We start from the raw sequence: 16,947 nt of genomic DNA on the forward strand, positions 1-16,947 counted from the left end.
TATCTGGTCATTTTGTTCTTGTGTAACAATAACAAGTTTTTTGTCCAGTTCAAAGTTTTTAACCAATTTACAGTGTGTCAGATGAATCCAGGACACTCGCTCTGTGATCTTGACTGCAGTGGGTGTTGACAGTAGCACTTGGTGCGGCCCTTCCCACTTTGGTGATGTCCAATTCTTCCTCTTGATGACTTTCACCCAGACCCACGTGCCTGGGACTACTGCTGCTTCCAATGGTCTGGTTTGTTCTTTATCTGAAACAGAATTTAACTGCAAAAGTTGTTTATTACTTAAAAGTCGTCTCATATATTCTGTGAGTGAATTGTCGGCCTCCTGGTCTGCAGGCATGAGAGGTTTCCATTGAGGTATACAGTATGCCCTCCCAAATAATTTTTCAAAAGGAGTTAACCCCTTTACATTCAGAACAGTTCTCATGCTCAACAATGCCAGAGGCAGGCAGTGCACCCAGTTCTTTTGTGTCTCACTAATTAATTTCCTAAGTTTGTTTTTCAAAATCCCATTATGCCTCTCTACTAGTCCTGCGGATTGTGGGTGGTATGCACAATGGTTCTTTAAGGAAATTCCGAAATATCGGCTCAACTGTTGTATAGTTTGATTTACAAAGTGTGTGCCATTGTCACTGTAGATCTTTTCCAGTATGCCAAATCTAGGAATAATTTCTTTAACAAGGACTTTTGCAACAGTAGCTGCATCTGGATTTTTGGTCGGAAAAGCTTACACCCATTTGGAAAACATATCTACAATGACAAGACAATACTTCTTATTTTCGCATTTGTTCAGTTCTATGAAATCCATACAGATAGTATGGAACGGGTACGGTGGTGTTGGGAAACTCCCTTGCTTAGGCTTCAATGCCCCTTGCGCATGATGCTTGTTACAAACATGGCATGCTGCACAAAAATTTTTTGTGTAGTTTGTAAATCCATATGCTGTGAACACTCGGTTCACTAACTGTACCATCCCCCCTGTTGAGACATGGCACTGCCCATAGCTCAACAAAGCTGCATATCTAAACAAATTAGACGGCAAAATTGGTTTTCCTTCTTTGTTGATGTACAGCCCTTTCTCAAAAATTGCTCCTCGTTTTATCCATTTCTGTTTTTCTACTTTCGTAGTAAGTGTCTGCATTGTTTTCAACATTTCTAAATCTAAAATCTCAGAAGGTTGTAATTCCTCACTCAAAAGAAATACTTCTGAAGCTGAAGCTGCCTGCTTTGCAGTTGTATCAGCTCTCGCATTACCTTTTGAAATCCTATCCTGTTGCTTGGTATGAGCTACACATTTACAAATAGCTACTTTCTGAGGTAACTGAATAGATTCTAACAAATCTAAAATAAACTGCGCATGATTAATCGATTTACCAGTAGATGTTATCATTCCTCTATTCTTCCACTGTTGTGCAAAAACATGTACAGTAGAAAAAGCGTACTGGCTGTCAGTAAAAATGTTCACACATTTACCCTTTGCCAAGGTACATGCCCTTGTCAAGGCAATCAATTCTGCTGCTTGTGCAGATAAGTTGTGTGGTAAAGACTTTGCTTCTAAAATCTCAGTATCAGAAACTACTGCATACCCCACTAGGTTCCGCCCTGTAGGACCCCTTCTGCATGAGCCCTCCACGTAATATGTCACCTCGGCATCATCGAATGGAACATCCATTAGATCTTTTCTAGGCAGTGTCTTTTGCTCATTCTCCTGCAGGCAGCTGTGTGGTGTGCCATCTGCAGGGGTCGGGAGCAAAGTAGATGTATTTAAAGTTGCACATCATTCAATTGTCATATGAGGTTGGCTCAAGAGTATAGTCATACAGGAAAGATGTCTAGCAGGAGAAAGATATGCTACTTTTTCTTGCAGTAAAATAATCACGACTGCATGAGGCACTCTCAATGTGAGAAGGTGTAACAACACTACTGAGGCCGAAGCCTGTACTGCCATTGCAGCTGCAACTACTGCTTGTACACAGTGGGGCAGGGATCGCACCACTGGGTCCAGCTGTGACGAATAGTAAGCTATGGGGCGTTGCTTGTCCCCATGTTGCTGTGTTAACACTGATGTCATATAACCTTGCTTACAATCTACAGTTTGGAAAAAACATTTATGATAGTTTTTTTCTTTTGTATTGATCATAGTACATTAGTTAAACAAACACATTCCTTGGGAGCATGGAAGTCCTTTGGAACTTTTCCACGTGGCTCTTGTAATATTTGCCATCTGATTAGTGAAAATAAAGATTTTCAACATCCAAATATGAATTTTAGTTTTAAACCTAGATTTCATGCTTCCTGTAATGATTCGAACCTCATCTACCTGGCAAGCTGCAAACAATGTCAAGCCTTTTATATAGGCATGACATCACGAAGGTTAAGAGATAGGATCTATAATCACATCTATGATATCAGGAAGCTTAATCGGTTGAATGCACTAGCGAAACATGTTACTATGTACAAGGGACACTCATTTGTGTTTAGAGTGTTACAACTAGTTAACATAACTGAGAGAGGAGGTAACACTTTAAATAGGTTGGAAACCATAGAACTACAATGGATTTTTAGAATGCAAGCACATCAACCTCCAGGTCTCAATCAGTATATAAGTATTAAACCAGTGCTTGATTCACGCCCCTTGAAATAAAGCTGCACGTATCATACCTATATATGCATAACTATTTATTTATTTTGCTTTGGTTTAAAGTTCAATATCATATGATGAAAGGTTTTTATTTTTAAGATAGTTTTAAATTGATATAAATTAATATGAGTTTATTGTTATAGTGATTTGTTAAGCATTAAGTTATAAATGCCTTTTAAATATAATATTGATTAGTTAAGTTGGCTTAGTAAATATGTACTGCTTGCAAATTGTTGCCTCTATTAAGAAATGTGAGTCACTTTTTTTGATGATTCAACTAATTAATTGAATAATTGATTGAATAATGGTTTTTGAATGATTTTATATATACTATTTAAGATGAGAGGTTTTCATTGCACTTTGAGATCTGAAGAAGCGTACTCAGTGTGTACGTGAAAGCGCTTATCAACTTTTACTGGATTAAAAGTTTATTGTTTTATCGTGGTGGTCCAGTTTTGTGTTTTTTCCATATATTCATTTCACGCCTTCAAAGTCTGGACCTTTGGACAGCAGCGTTACTTTCGTTTTGATTTATGATAGTTTGGTAATCCTAAAACTAATGAGGATGCTATCAATTGTTTCAGTTTGCAGAAAGCTGATTCTGCTTCTGGTGTCCATTGTAATAAATCTTGTGTTGCCATAGGCTTCTTGTATATCAAGTTGGTCAGTGGAGCAGACTCCAAGGCATAGTTTGGAATCCAACTCCGACAGAAATTAGTCGTACCCAGGAAGGACATCATTTCCTTCTTGGTAGTCGGTTTGGGTGCTTGTAAAATTGCTATTTTCCTATCTTCATCTAATGTTCTGCCTTCTTTGGATATTACATATCCCAGGTATTTAACCTGCTTTCTCCAAAGCTGCAACTTGTTTTTGTTTACTTTATGTCCTTGAGTGGCTAAAAATTGTAGTAATGCTATGGTATCTTCTCTGCATTCTTGCTGGGTGGGGGCTGCCAGCAGGATGCCGTCTACATAAAGTAAAATCTGACTGCTTCTTGGTGGGCTAAATCCTGCCAAGTTGCTTGCCATCTCTTGTGCGAATATTGTTGGACTTTCACAATACCCCTTTGGTAGTCGCGTGTATGTATACCTTTTCCCCTGAAATGTGAATGCAAACCAATGTTGGCTGTCAGGGTGCATCGGTATCGAAAAGAATGCATTGCTAATATCTACCACAGAAAAATACTTCTGTTGAGGTTTCAAATCATTCAATAGGGTGTGTGGATCTGGCACCGTAGGTGCTCTAGGTATTACTGTGTCATTTACAGCTTGTAAATCTTGGACCATACGCCATTCTCCGTTTGATTTCCTGACAGGAAATAAGGGTGTGTTACATGGTGAATCGGGAGATTCTACCAGTACTCCTTCCTTAAGTAAAGCTGCTAATATAGGTTTGATTCCTACTTCTGCATCCTTTCTTAAGGGATACTGTCTCTTTTGAGGTCTAAATGCTGATTTTGGCGTAATAGTAACTGGTCCTGCTGTACGAATTAGTCCTACATCTGATTCTCCTGTTGACCAGAGAGTTTCTGGTATGCTCCGTAAGGCATTTTCTTCCTCCTCTAGTAAGAGTGCTAATTAGCTGTCCTCGCTAGACTGCAAGTGTACAGCTGGGTGCATCTGCGTTATCCAATTTAACTTCTGCTTCTGTACTCCCTGTTCTGACAATTCTAACTCCGTCTGTTTTTCCCACTTTGTGACTTTTTCTCCTAGGTCTGCCCATTTCACATTCTTGTCCTTAGTTAAACTAACATGTGGTAATCGATTGGATTTATAGAGTGCAAAGAATTCCTGGGGCAATGAACAGCTAAGTACACTGTTCCCTTCTGTGTCCCAGTACAGATTACGTAATACTAATCTGTTTGCATGGTTTTTAAACAGTTCTTGCTCATATTCCTTATCAGGTCCTGGTGTGCTACAATAATACAGAGTACAGTGCAACAAATGCTGTTTATCAGTGTCAAGGGAGGGGGACTTACTGATGGCTACGTTCATCAGTTCTTTGGTTACTGCCCCTGGACCAGTCGTGACCAAGTCCTGGCTGTACCAATAAAATGTTTAGCCCTCCGGTCGCACCACAAAAGTATCCATTGGTCGCTGTGCTTCCATACCCTGCATAGTCGGAACTACTGCTATGCCAAATATTTGCATAAGATCTCTGCCCAAAAGGTTTACTGGGCATTTTGCAGAAACAACAATTTTGCTTTTCTGGGTCATCCCTGAAACAGGGTCAGTTATTGCTATGTTATGGGAGAGTGGCTCCCGATACAGCTGTCCATTAGCTGCTTTCATTAATATGTAATCAAATGATTCTGAATTTTCTGGTAGTTTGGAAGGATGTATCAGGGTCCGTGAAGCCCCTGAGTCATACAGGAATTTTACTTCCCTCCCCCCTACCAGAAGTGTAACTTCCAGTTTCGTGTCTGCTAAATAGAGCTCTAGGCTCAATAATGCTAAGTCTAAAATTTCACTTTCTTCACCATCTGCGATTTCTTGCACTTCCTCTATTTCTTCTATCACATCATCTACTCCCTCTATCACATTTGCATTTGTCTTTTTTCAGTTACTCCCTTCTAGTGATTCTTGACTATCATATAGTCAGTCCTCACCCTCCTTATCTTCCATGGCTACCTTCTTGTTTTGCTTGCAATCCCTTGCTAAATGTCCCTTTTTTCGCACTTAAAACATTCACCCCTTTTCTTTCTCTCTTCAAACTCCTCTGATCGTTTATCAGATTGTTTGTTTCCCTGGGCATTTTTCTTGCCCTTTTTCCCAGACTGTACTACATAAACCTCTGCTCCATCTTCTACAGAAAATACTTGGGCTTTCTTTTTCTTTTTACTGTTAAAATGCCTTTCGGCATGTCTAGCATATTCAAGTAGTGACTGTAATCTACTTGTACGATGGTCTACCATGTGCTTTGTAATAAAGCTGCTTATAGGCAAAATACTGCCTTTCAAAAATGCATTCTTTAGCTACTGCTCATACAGGGAATCATGTGTTTGGTCTTCAGGTACCTGCATTCCACAATGGTTATTAAAACACTCTAATAATCTAGCATAATATCTGTCAACTGTTTCACCTTCTTGTTGGATGTATTGATTAAGGCAAGTCCAGTCTGCCCTAGGCTTCCATTTCTCAGAGATTCGGTCTGTTAGACCCTTCACTCTGTTATCCAGTTCTGCGTTGCTATGTGGAAGTGGCTTGTGTTCTGCATCACGGGGATTTCAGTTGCCACTGATCATGTGCCAATCCGGACCTACGATCTGTCTGACTACTTTTTCTACTTCTTCTCCATTTAAATGATAACTTAACCTCATGACCTGTAAGTCTTCTAAGAATTTTTTAAAATTAACTTTTGGATGGGGAATTCCCTCTGTGGCTTTCCGGATGTCTTCCGGTGTCCATGGTCTATATACTAGGAGAGTCGGGTCCTGCCCTGCCTGAGGATTTGGTACTTCTATGAGCGGACATATCTCTTCTTCACTCATAGCTCGTGAATTTTTGTTTATTTGATATAACTCAGTATCCCCTCTTAAGTTATGTGTTCGAGCCCTAGTCTTGATGGGATCTCTGACATACGGTCTTGGCTTCGCGGTAACAGCCGGGTATAGCGGAGGTGGACCAGCTTGTCCACTCGCTCCATATTCTGGTGTGGGAAGCGGAGGGGGCGGAGGGGCTGATGCTATTACCAAATTATTGTCTTCTTTATCTAAAAACATAGCTTTTGAATTATTACTTTTTTGTTCCCTACGGTTTGCTCCCTCAATCCACCTGTGTGCCTGAGGAATGCCTAATTGACGTTGCTTTTTTACCTGACCGTTTGCATCGGTTTTAAGCTGTTTGACAAGTTTAATAAGCGAGGATTTTTCTAATTTGCCATCAAATTCATATTTATTAACCCATTTTGTATAGTACCTAACATTGTCGGCACGCTGTAATTGCATATATTTTGCATCTTCAGTTAACGGTGGATCTTGGGAACTTTTTGTGCACTTATTACCCATGTTGTTCTGACTGTTAAAAATGTTATATAACCCTTCTTATTTTCACGTGGTACCACGATTTTTCTTTTCCACAGTTTATCTAGAATAACTGTCTTACCTATTCTGTTTCCCTGATCTATGACAAGACTGCAGTCTTCCTGTCCCTGACTTGTATAAAACAAATCTCCTGACAGATGATTCAAATCAAGTCCCTAATCTAAAACAGAAAAAAGGTAAATCTCACCTTACCTGAGCCTCCGTGCTTGATCACCAGGTTCGATGAAAAACCGTTAACTCGTCCTCCAGTCACAGATCATTTAAGTGGCTGGCCTCTTTTGAACGACAATTCAGTCGGAGGTCTTTCAGAGCAGAAAAACTGATGTGGTCTCTTCCCCGTATGGTTTCATGCCACCTGGCCCATCTGACCTGAGGCAAAGTAAGAGTTTCCGGTCCGAAGGACCAATCTGTCAAAGGAAAAACAACTTCAAAAAGATCAACACATGGCAGGTTCAGGTTAAGGCACTTTAATCTTGCAGCAAGGAGACAAAAACGTGCTAATACAGAGTTTGTCTAACTAGAATCAGGAAGTGAAGCTATTCTTATACATTTCTTACAAGACATTGCCTACTAAGCTGACGTAATAAATCACAAGTTCTTTCAATATTATTTCATAGCAGCTGTTTGCCCATGATTTTCTGCTGGCACATCAAGTTTACAAAAAAAAACTTCCTAAGAAAAACAACGTGGCCTTGATGACCACCGGTCAGATACAACTTCTCACTATGCAATGTTACCATTCAAGGTACTATGGCTAATTCGAGCACAAAGCAAGTACAGATTATAGTTCATTTCTTCAAGCAGTCATTGTTTAACTGTATCTGTCTTTTCTGCAGCTGTGCATGTTCTTATAACATGAACAGAGCTGATTGTTCAAGTTCAATAACATTATAGAAAAGAGTATTGTTCTATTCATTATTTTCCTGACCTAGCAGATAATCACCTGCTTCTCAGTAAATTTCCAAAAGGCATAAACATGAATTTTGGTGTGCTAGCAAATACTAGGTCAGAGAGCATCTTGCAATTTCAGAAAGCATACTGCAGTTTGAAAAGCATCTTCTAATTTCATACAGAATTAAGCTGTACATAAAATAAAATGAAATGTGTTAACCCTTTTAGCTTCTAATAAGCAATAAACATATACTTCTTCTTCTTCTTTTGGCTTTATCCCGGTTAGGGGTCGCCACAGCGGATCACCTGTCCGCACATTGAATGGCAGTGGAGTTTTACGGTGTCGAGTTGCCAGCCCGGCGCCCAACCTTCCACAGAAGGCACACTCACACGCACACCTATGGCCAATTTAGAGTGTCCAATCCACCTGCAGCATGTCTTTGGGATGTGGGAAACGAGCACCTGGAGGAAACCCACGCAACCACAGGGAGGACATGCAGACTCCGCACAGAAGGCACCCCAGCCGAGGATCGAACCGGAGAACCTCTTGCTGTGAGGCGGCAATGATAACCACTGCACCACCGTGGCTGCCCAAGCAATAAACATATACATTAATACATATTTTTCTAACAACTGTTCCTACATTTCTGCATAGGATGGGGGGGGCTCAGCTGACTATTTATACATTTCTACATAGGATGGGGGGGTCACACCTGACTGTTATAACATTACTACATGGGGGGGGCACACCTGTCTATGTCTATATTTCTACACATGGTTGGTGGGGGCACACCGGACTGTTATTACATTACTACATGGGGGGGCTCACCTGACTATTTCTACATTTCTACACAGGATGGGGGGGCACACCTGACTGTTATTACATTACTACATAGGAGGGCACACCTGTCTATTTCTACATTTCTACACAGGGTTGGGAAGGCATACCTGACTGTTATTACATTACTATGTAGGAGGTGGGGGGGCACATGCGACACTTGTTACACATTTGCTATGACTGTACTGTTATGTCAGGTACTCCATTTCATTCTGTATTGTTAACTATCATGCTGACTAGAGGCATATGAGTGTACTACAGATCTTGGCTTTGGTTGCCCTAAATATTATTGTCTGACTTCCTACCCTTCAGAACTAACATCCCACTGCTGTAGTCTGTCTGTGTAGGCCTGGGGGGGGGGTCAACCATAGCCATCATTTAGGAGCCATGGCACAGGTTCTGTTTGGGTTTGTCTGCACCTGTCCTGCTGGCTGAGATGATTGTTTGGTATGTGAACCTCCCTGACTAGCATGTGTGGGTTATATGGATACACATGTCACTCAGCACATTTCCTGCAGTGAGTTTTGTCACCCTGTGTAGTACTGGCAACTATGGTGATGCCAGTATGTGTTACAGATGTCATGGTACCACTATGGCTGTCTACTGTCTGCTGCCATAACATTCAACCACCCAATTCCCTTACATGCTCACATCCATACCATAGATACAGGTAACGGCACATTCTACTCCATTTGGTAATTGGTAGGTTGATTGACATACCTCGAGGGTGTGCCAGACTTGCAGATGGTGCTTGAGGGCTGCCTATGTCAGATGCACATAGTACACTCCCTGTACATGGTTGAGCACAGATAGTGTTATGTTTGGCATCCCTTTTACTGTATGTGCAAGTCAGAGATAGGTGTCATTCCCTGGGTCCCTACTGTGTCAGTGTATGTGCTATCCATTGTCTCTTTGCCGCAGCCTTGGCATAGTGGGCACACCTCCATCTGCCTACTGGGGCAGGCTCAGGTTGTTCCTCCTCTGAGTCACTCTGTGCCTGTGCAGGCCTTGGCATTGGTGGGGGGATGTGTGGCCCTGCCCCATGCTGTTCCTGCTGCAGCTGTTTCCGCAGGATCATATTGTGTAGCATAGCACATACCATAACAATTTGGGTACATGTAGATAGTGAGTACTGCAAGGCTCTACTGGATGTGTCCAGACGATAGAACCGTGGCCTGAGCATCCCAAATACATGCTCTATTATAAGTCTGGTCTGTGCGTGTGCCTCATTATTGAGTTCTTGTTCAGGTGTGTGTGCATTTCTGATGGGTGTCATCAGCCACAGCTCCAAAGTGTAACCAGCATCCCCCACTAGGTTACCATAGGGGATGTCCCCACTGGCAAATCTCTGGTACAGCTGCGTCAGATGTCATATGTGGGAATCATCGTAGCTTCCAGGGCAGCCTGTACACATATTCATTATAATGCCCTGGGCATCACATACGACCTGGCAGTTGATGGTGGGGATGGCCCTGCCGTTGATGTAGGCCCTACCCTGATCACCGGGTGGTGCTTTGATGTGCATGCAGTCTATAGCACCCACTAACTCAGGGTATTCTGCTATTTGGTGGAAGAGATGCACATTGCTGGTCAACACCTCATGGATGTTGAGGAAATATATGTGCTCACTGGCATGTGCTGACATGGCATCCAGGAACTGGTGGAATACTCTGGATGCTGATGCCTGCGAGATCCCCATGATATCCCCAGTTGAGTTTTGGGAGGTACCTGTGGCTAGTATTCCTAGGACTACACATACCTTGGTATCCACTGGGATGGGTTCCCCTTGGTCAGTTTGGTGTGTCAGGTGTGGCCAGCACAGCTCAACAGTTTGCTGTAGGAGGTCTCTGTCCACCCTATAGTGCTCCACTATCTCCAGCTCATGTAGCCCCTGGTAGGTTACCCTGGGTCTATACACTCTTCTCCGTCTCCTCACTGTGGGTTGATCGGCAGCATTCACATCCTCTCCACCCTCAGCCTCTTGCATATGTTGTTCTATGTTGCCTGCTTCAGCCCTTTTCATTTTGTAGGTTTGTTTGTTAACATTGCCCCGCTTGATACACCGGTGGTGTAGAGTGTGGAAAAAAACAGAGGGGAAGATGTTTGCTTAGTTTATAGTAGTGTTCTGGGCTGGGCTGGGCTGCTGCCTGTGTAATTGGCTGATTGTGATACATTTCACCTGCCAGCTAAGCTAGTTCTCCTTGATCATCTTCCTACTGCTGTTTTCCCTTCCCATTGCCTTCCTGTTTAAGCCCGTGTGTGTGTCGCGCATACAGAGTGCTCAAATGTGCACACTGCTGCTATTTCCTGGTTTAACCTCTTTTATCTTCCTGTAAAACCCAGTGTGTGGCGCGCACACCCGCTTACACTTTGTAAAGAGCGCTAAGCAGGTTTAGACACACCCCCGAGTTTAGCTGTGCTAAGCTAGGAGCAAACCTGAGCCACAGGGCTCTAATCTGCTTACAGTATGCCTGACACACACCCCATGATGTCACCTAACTCCTAGGCTTGCACCAAGCTACTCCTACTCTTACACTCTTGGGACCTGACTCACATGCTGAGGAAAACTGGGATTCACTATCCTTCCCCTCATTTGCATAGGATTGTCTGCTAATGCATAGTTACATGTCTCACACTGAACCTCCCCCCTTAGCAACCAATACTCACTGGCCAGGTTCTCTTCTGCCTGCCACTGACTTGCATGGCAGAATACTGATTTTAGTTAGACTGCTTAATTTAGGTTTGTTTTGTTATTTTCCCCCGATCCCGTTTGCGTGCCGCTGTCCTACGCTTAAACAGCCAAGATCTGCTAAAAAATAAAAGTTAATTTTTGTATTTTTTTTTTGTTTCCAATACCAATGGCCTTATACTGTGCCATTTGCATGCTTACTATATGATATGCAGCCTTTCTTTGGGGCTGTCACAGCTCCATTTTGGATTTTGCAGAAATGTATTCAGTTACTCATCGAGTACATTTCTGCAGAAAGCACTAGTCTTGCACGGACTGTTGCAAGCTTCCTGGATTGCAAAGGCACCTCATTTGCATATGGGGTGATTTGCTTACCAGGGCTTAATTCGTGCAGGATTAGTGCAGGAGCTCTCGTGCATGCCACTGCAAGCTGTTCCTGGATCGCACGGCAGACATATTGCCTGCTTGAGCTCCTGCACCGATCTTGCACTCCGTGCAAGCTTTTGAGAATCTGGGGGCAGGTTTCGGAAATATAAACTACCTTAATTATCTCATTATAATGGAAAAATAAGAAAACAGCTGTATCAAAAATAAATATTCATATCTCAAAATGTAATATTTTAAAGCCATATATTTTAAACTTGGAGCTAAAATAAGATTTTTTATTGTAGATTAAATGTTAAATACACGATTATATAATGGCTTGTGAGCTGTAATTAAGATTACTTATTTAAATGTGCTGTTTCTAGTATAGTGTGTTAATCCCTAGAAAATGTTTAGTCAAGGACCCAAGAGAGATTCATGTATGTGTGATGAGGTTTAGGAAATAACACAGCCATATGCATGCAGGTCTGATATAAATCCTTTTAGCTCTAAGGTGAGATCATTTATAAATAAGAAGATTTCAGTAAAATGATTGGATATCATCTTGTCCATTGGAACACAGGGATAAAGCTCCAGTAATGAGTCAGATGACCTGAGTTTGATTAGCATTTTGGGCACCTGCTGAAGCTGGAGTGGGGAAAGAAGAGTAAAATGGATTTGCTGGCTTGGCTTTCTTTTTGTTTCCCTTCTCCCTCCTCCATTTATTCTGGCCATTCTAGTGCCCCCATCCATCACAAGGCCTACCTACTCCTCCTTCCTCCCCCATGCTTCTCAAAGTGAGCTGTGGCTGCTGTGGGCCTTAAGGGCATTCTAGATGGTGATGCCAGCAAATACGTCTGCTGCTGAGGGAGGGATATTATTATGACCTCTCCTTATTTACCCATCCACCTCACCCCTGCATTGACAACATTCAAGGTTTACTCCCCTCTGTGGTCTATGCCTCACATCAGTACAAATCTCTGGCAAACACCCTCCCTGCCCCGATGGACATCCCCATCTTTCCCAGCCACCACCCCAGACTCTCAATCTGCTAATTAAACACAGGTTACTTAGCTCATAATTAGGGTTTATCCCTCCACTCCGTGACACTGGCCATGGCTTGACTTTCTTGAGGAGAAGGAGATAAGGTGCGTACCTATTCACTTATTTATATTGTAGAATTCTTCACAGAGACCAGTGATCCCATAGGATCACATAGGATCTCTGGCTTTGAAAAGAGCAGAGCAGCCCTGAGGGATTATATTATTCATTGAAGTGAGTGATACATCCTTGTTGATACACACTGAGGCAAATCATGGGGTGGTTACAGGCATGAGTGGAGGGTTTAGGCTATTCAAAGGCATTAAACCTCCTGGTCTTGAATAGGTCATGGCCATACTCTCCTTTTCCTATCAGTCACCCCTAATAGGAATGAATGGACCTTATATCTCTTACCTACCAGGGGAGCAAACATAAAGAGGAGACCATGATTATCAATGAGGCAAGAAGAAAGTAATTTCAAAAAAATGGAAAACAATAGATGAATGTTTCAGAGACTTCACTTTAGAGTGTACTTGGCTGGATGTAGTGTTGACATTGGCTATTACTGAATAATTTGTTAGGTACTCACAGAACAGTTACTTGCACAAGGGAACTACCTTGCTGTTCTGAGTCTAATAGGAGATGACTAACAATAGCAAAAGTCACCCTCAGTTCTCTGAGAACTATGATATGGAAAGCATTTCTCAATCACTGACCATGGGATAATGTTGTATCTTTCGGCTTTACCCGGTTAGGGGTCGCCACAGCGGAACTCCGGTCCGCTAATGATTGGCAGCAGATTTTTATGTACCGAGTTGCCAGCCCTAACATACAACCTTCAGCGAAGGTATGCCCATTCACGCATGTCTCCAAGCAGAAGACGCTCTAACTGAGAATCGAACAGGACAACATCTTACTGTGAGGCGACAACGCTACCGCAGCACCACCACCGCAGTGACCACAGGATAATCATGGTGCTGAAATCTGACCTGAAACTGTAAGTTCCATTTGAAAATGTGCCACATTTAAATGATCTTATTATAGACAACTTTGTCATCTGTCTTACTGTATCTGGTAGGAGACAAGTTTTGGGGGTGGATATTTTGCAGATTTCCATAAATAAGAAAACATTTTGAAGTTCATCAGATGAGAGAGACATGTAGTTATGAAGCTTTTTGGTTAGTTTAGCAGCCATGAGTGAAAGTTATCATGGCTGTGTATATAGCATTTCTCATACTGAATATGTTGTTACCATAGTAAAAGAAGATGATTGTGGGTTAATTGGTCCTGCATTGCGGAGACAAGGATCTGCAGGGTTATTGTGCTGAATAAAAGATAAAAAAGTTGTCCTTTATTAAGTTTCAAATCACTCTGCAGGTAGGAAGGTGTATGCAATTAGTTTTGGTTTTCTTGCTCAGTATTGACTTTGGTTGATATGACTTTAATGCTGTTTGATACTTAATTTTAGACCATAATTTTCTTGGATGTCCCAGAAACTGGTATTGCTTTCTTCTTTCAAGACGCAGTTCTACAAATTTTATTTCAGCTCTGCATGCCTTTCTTGCAGTGAGGAATCCATTTATACACATGATAAATGGTTGTTTTCCAATGATGGTAAATGCTTCTATGCTTACATTTTGATTTGAACTGTATAATTAGCAAAAAACATGTATTTCCTCCGTCTATTTTGGTTATTGTTTGGAAAATAATTACCCTGGATTTTTTGAGGAGTCATAGTGAATCTTAAGGTAAATGAAGTGATGACCAGAAAACTGATTAGTGGATATCAGTCCAGGATAGATTGCTTCACATGAAAAGTATATTCATTTTGTGTGCAAAGGTTACATCCTATGATGAGAAGAGATGTCCTGAGAGGTTTGAATGAACAGACTGTAGTTAACTGACATTGTTATGAGCTGTGTCTTATAAGGCTGTAACGTATCGTATTTCAGTTTAATTCCTAGGTATGCAATCAGGAATATTGTATTTATTTTACTTAGGCTTTTTATCTTGTGTGAGGAGTAACATTTTGGATAAGATTAAAGATGGGGATGTGTTTCAGAATATGTGCGAATGCCCAGTTTTGATTGAGAGAATGAGAAAGAAAAATATATTATTCTTCATCTGCAGGGTTAAAAAACGAATACACAGTGCAGTACATCAAGAAATGAAGAAAGGTGATAGGCTGTAACCACAGATAACTTGGTGCTGTCATTTGCTTTTATCTCACAGGAAGCCCAGTTAGTGCTGTGGTCATCTTAGTTTGAATGCCTAATATAGGGTAAAGCACTCTGTTCTAGGTTCTTCCTTGTTGGTCAACTCTGAACTAGTAGTAGCTATTTTTAAGCCACAAAAATAGTGTGGTTGATAGTATAAGCCATGTTCCTTATGTCCACTCTGTTTGGGTATCTGAGTTGGTTATTAAAGAGAAAAACTGAGTGCAAAGTATTATTAATTAGAGCAATATGAAAATGTTGTTGAACATCCCCAGAGAGGAACATTAAGCGTTTAACTAGAAGGGGAAGGTCATCTTAAGCAGCATGTGTTTTTGTCCCTCTAGAGAGGTACCATAAATCTATTGGTTTAAGCACGACAGATGTATGCTTACATGGAAGTGAAAGAAGAGAAGACAACTGTGAGTTCAAATGTAACATATATGTGCAGCTTACAAGTCTCTTAAGGTATCAGTGGCAGTTTATGGAGAGTAGTAGAGAAGTAACCATAAGAGGATGAAGCAGAGTGTTAGCACACACTGTGTCAGAAGACACAAGAATGATTAGTGTGACTAATTAATTCAATTTGTAGTCATAATAGCTCTCAACCTAATAGCACATAAAATCAGGATATAGCCAAATATAATGGGGGACAAAGCCCCAAAAAATAGGAACACATTTTAAATATTGGTCTTATAAACTTATAAACTTTCTAGAGTAAAATATCTTGTGTTACACTGCATTTTCGGAAGGATAAGAAGTCTGAACCTCAAATGCCTATCATTATTTTGTGAATTCTATCCCCACTGATTTGCCACAAAAATCCAGAAAAATCACACATTTTATATGGTTCAGACCCAAAAATATGAAGCAAAAATCTGGACAATTAAGAGGTAGTCCTTAAAGGTACTGCACCAATGTAATTGTGTCACTAATTGGTGGGCAGTTGTCATAATGGTTATGGTGCTTACCTTATAAGCACAAGGTACAGGTTTGATTCTCACATGGGGTAAGTGTCTAAGCTTAAAATGGCCTGCAAAGGCAGTTAGCCTAGTACCAGTTTATGAACCTACATGAGTTAATAATAGCGCACATGTATAATCAAACACCAGTCAATCAATGCAATAATAGAGCCGTAACTATATCTGTAACATTATGTTTATTGTAGAATACACATGCATGAACCACAGTGGAAAGGCACTGAATTCAATTTAAGTTACATCAGTTTATTAACCATTAAGATAGTCAAATAAGGTTAGACAGCCCTCCAAACCTCTATTAAGAACAGCGGAGTCACGTGTCATCAGGCTTTTTCTGCCACGGTTTCTGTGGCTTTAAAAGTAGGAAATTGTGAGTGGAATGAAGGATCGATAACAGTCAAGGAGAAGATGAGATGAAGGGAAGATATACCAAGTACCACTCAGTGTTCTGCTGGTTTTAGATAGGAGATTGTGAGCGAATTCCCTTGTAGTCATCCTGGTCATTAGCATTCTTCTTAAGCATAACAGCAACAGTGGAACTCTTAAGTTTCCACACCTAGCAGACATTTGTCTAAACTCATAAGACCTCTTTTAGAACTGATGTCTATCTCTGGTGCACACCTAGGGAGCAGCATAAAGTGCAGGAGGGACACCAAACTTGGCACATGGCAAGCTGTTCACTGCAGCTAGACCTCAACTCCAATTACAGAAACAAAGATTGGAAATGCAGGAACTTTGCTAGGCTTCTTACTACAAACAGGATCAAAGCAAATGGTAGCTGGTACTAAGGATTTCAGTGCAGAAACTTGCATGGAAGCACCCAGAAAGAATAGGAAGATGAAGGAAGTTCAATAGAATGGAGAGGAGAAATGAGGTGAGAGACATTTAATGCTGGAGTGTAAAGTGATAGCAAATTAAAAACCTCATTAAAGGTTATTGTGGAGTTTGCCTCAAAATAAATCTTATTTAAAAGACATTTTCCCCATATAATTGTAAAGTCAGATACTAAAATTCACACAGTTCAAATGTTGTTTTTCGGCAAGGCAAAGCTTGTCCCACAATTTTGAAACTAAAGGTAAAGAACGATTCCTTAACCTTATTGATAAAGTCCTCAGGCTTAGAGCTTTATATTTAAATTTAATGTACTGTGAGAGTCTGCATGTCCTCCTTGTGTTCATGTTGGTTTTCTCTGGGTGACCCAGTTTCCTCCCACATTCCGAAGACATGCAGAAGATGGATTGGAC

Source organism: Protopterus annectens, chromosome 17.part0, assembly GCF_019279795.1.
Source record: "Protopterus annectens isolate FY-2018-M chromosome 17.part0, PAN1.0, whole genome shotgun sequence".
Classification (NCBI taxonomy): domain Eukaryota; kingdom Metazoa; phylum Chordata; order Ceratodontiformes; family Protopteridae; genus Protopterus; species Protopterus annectens.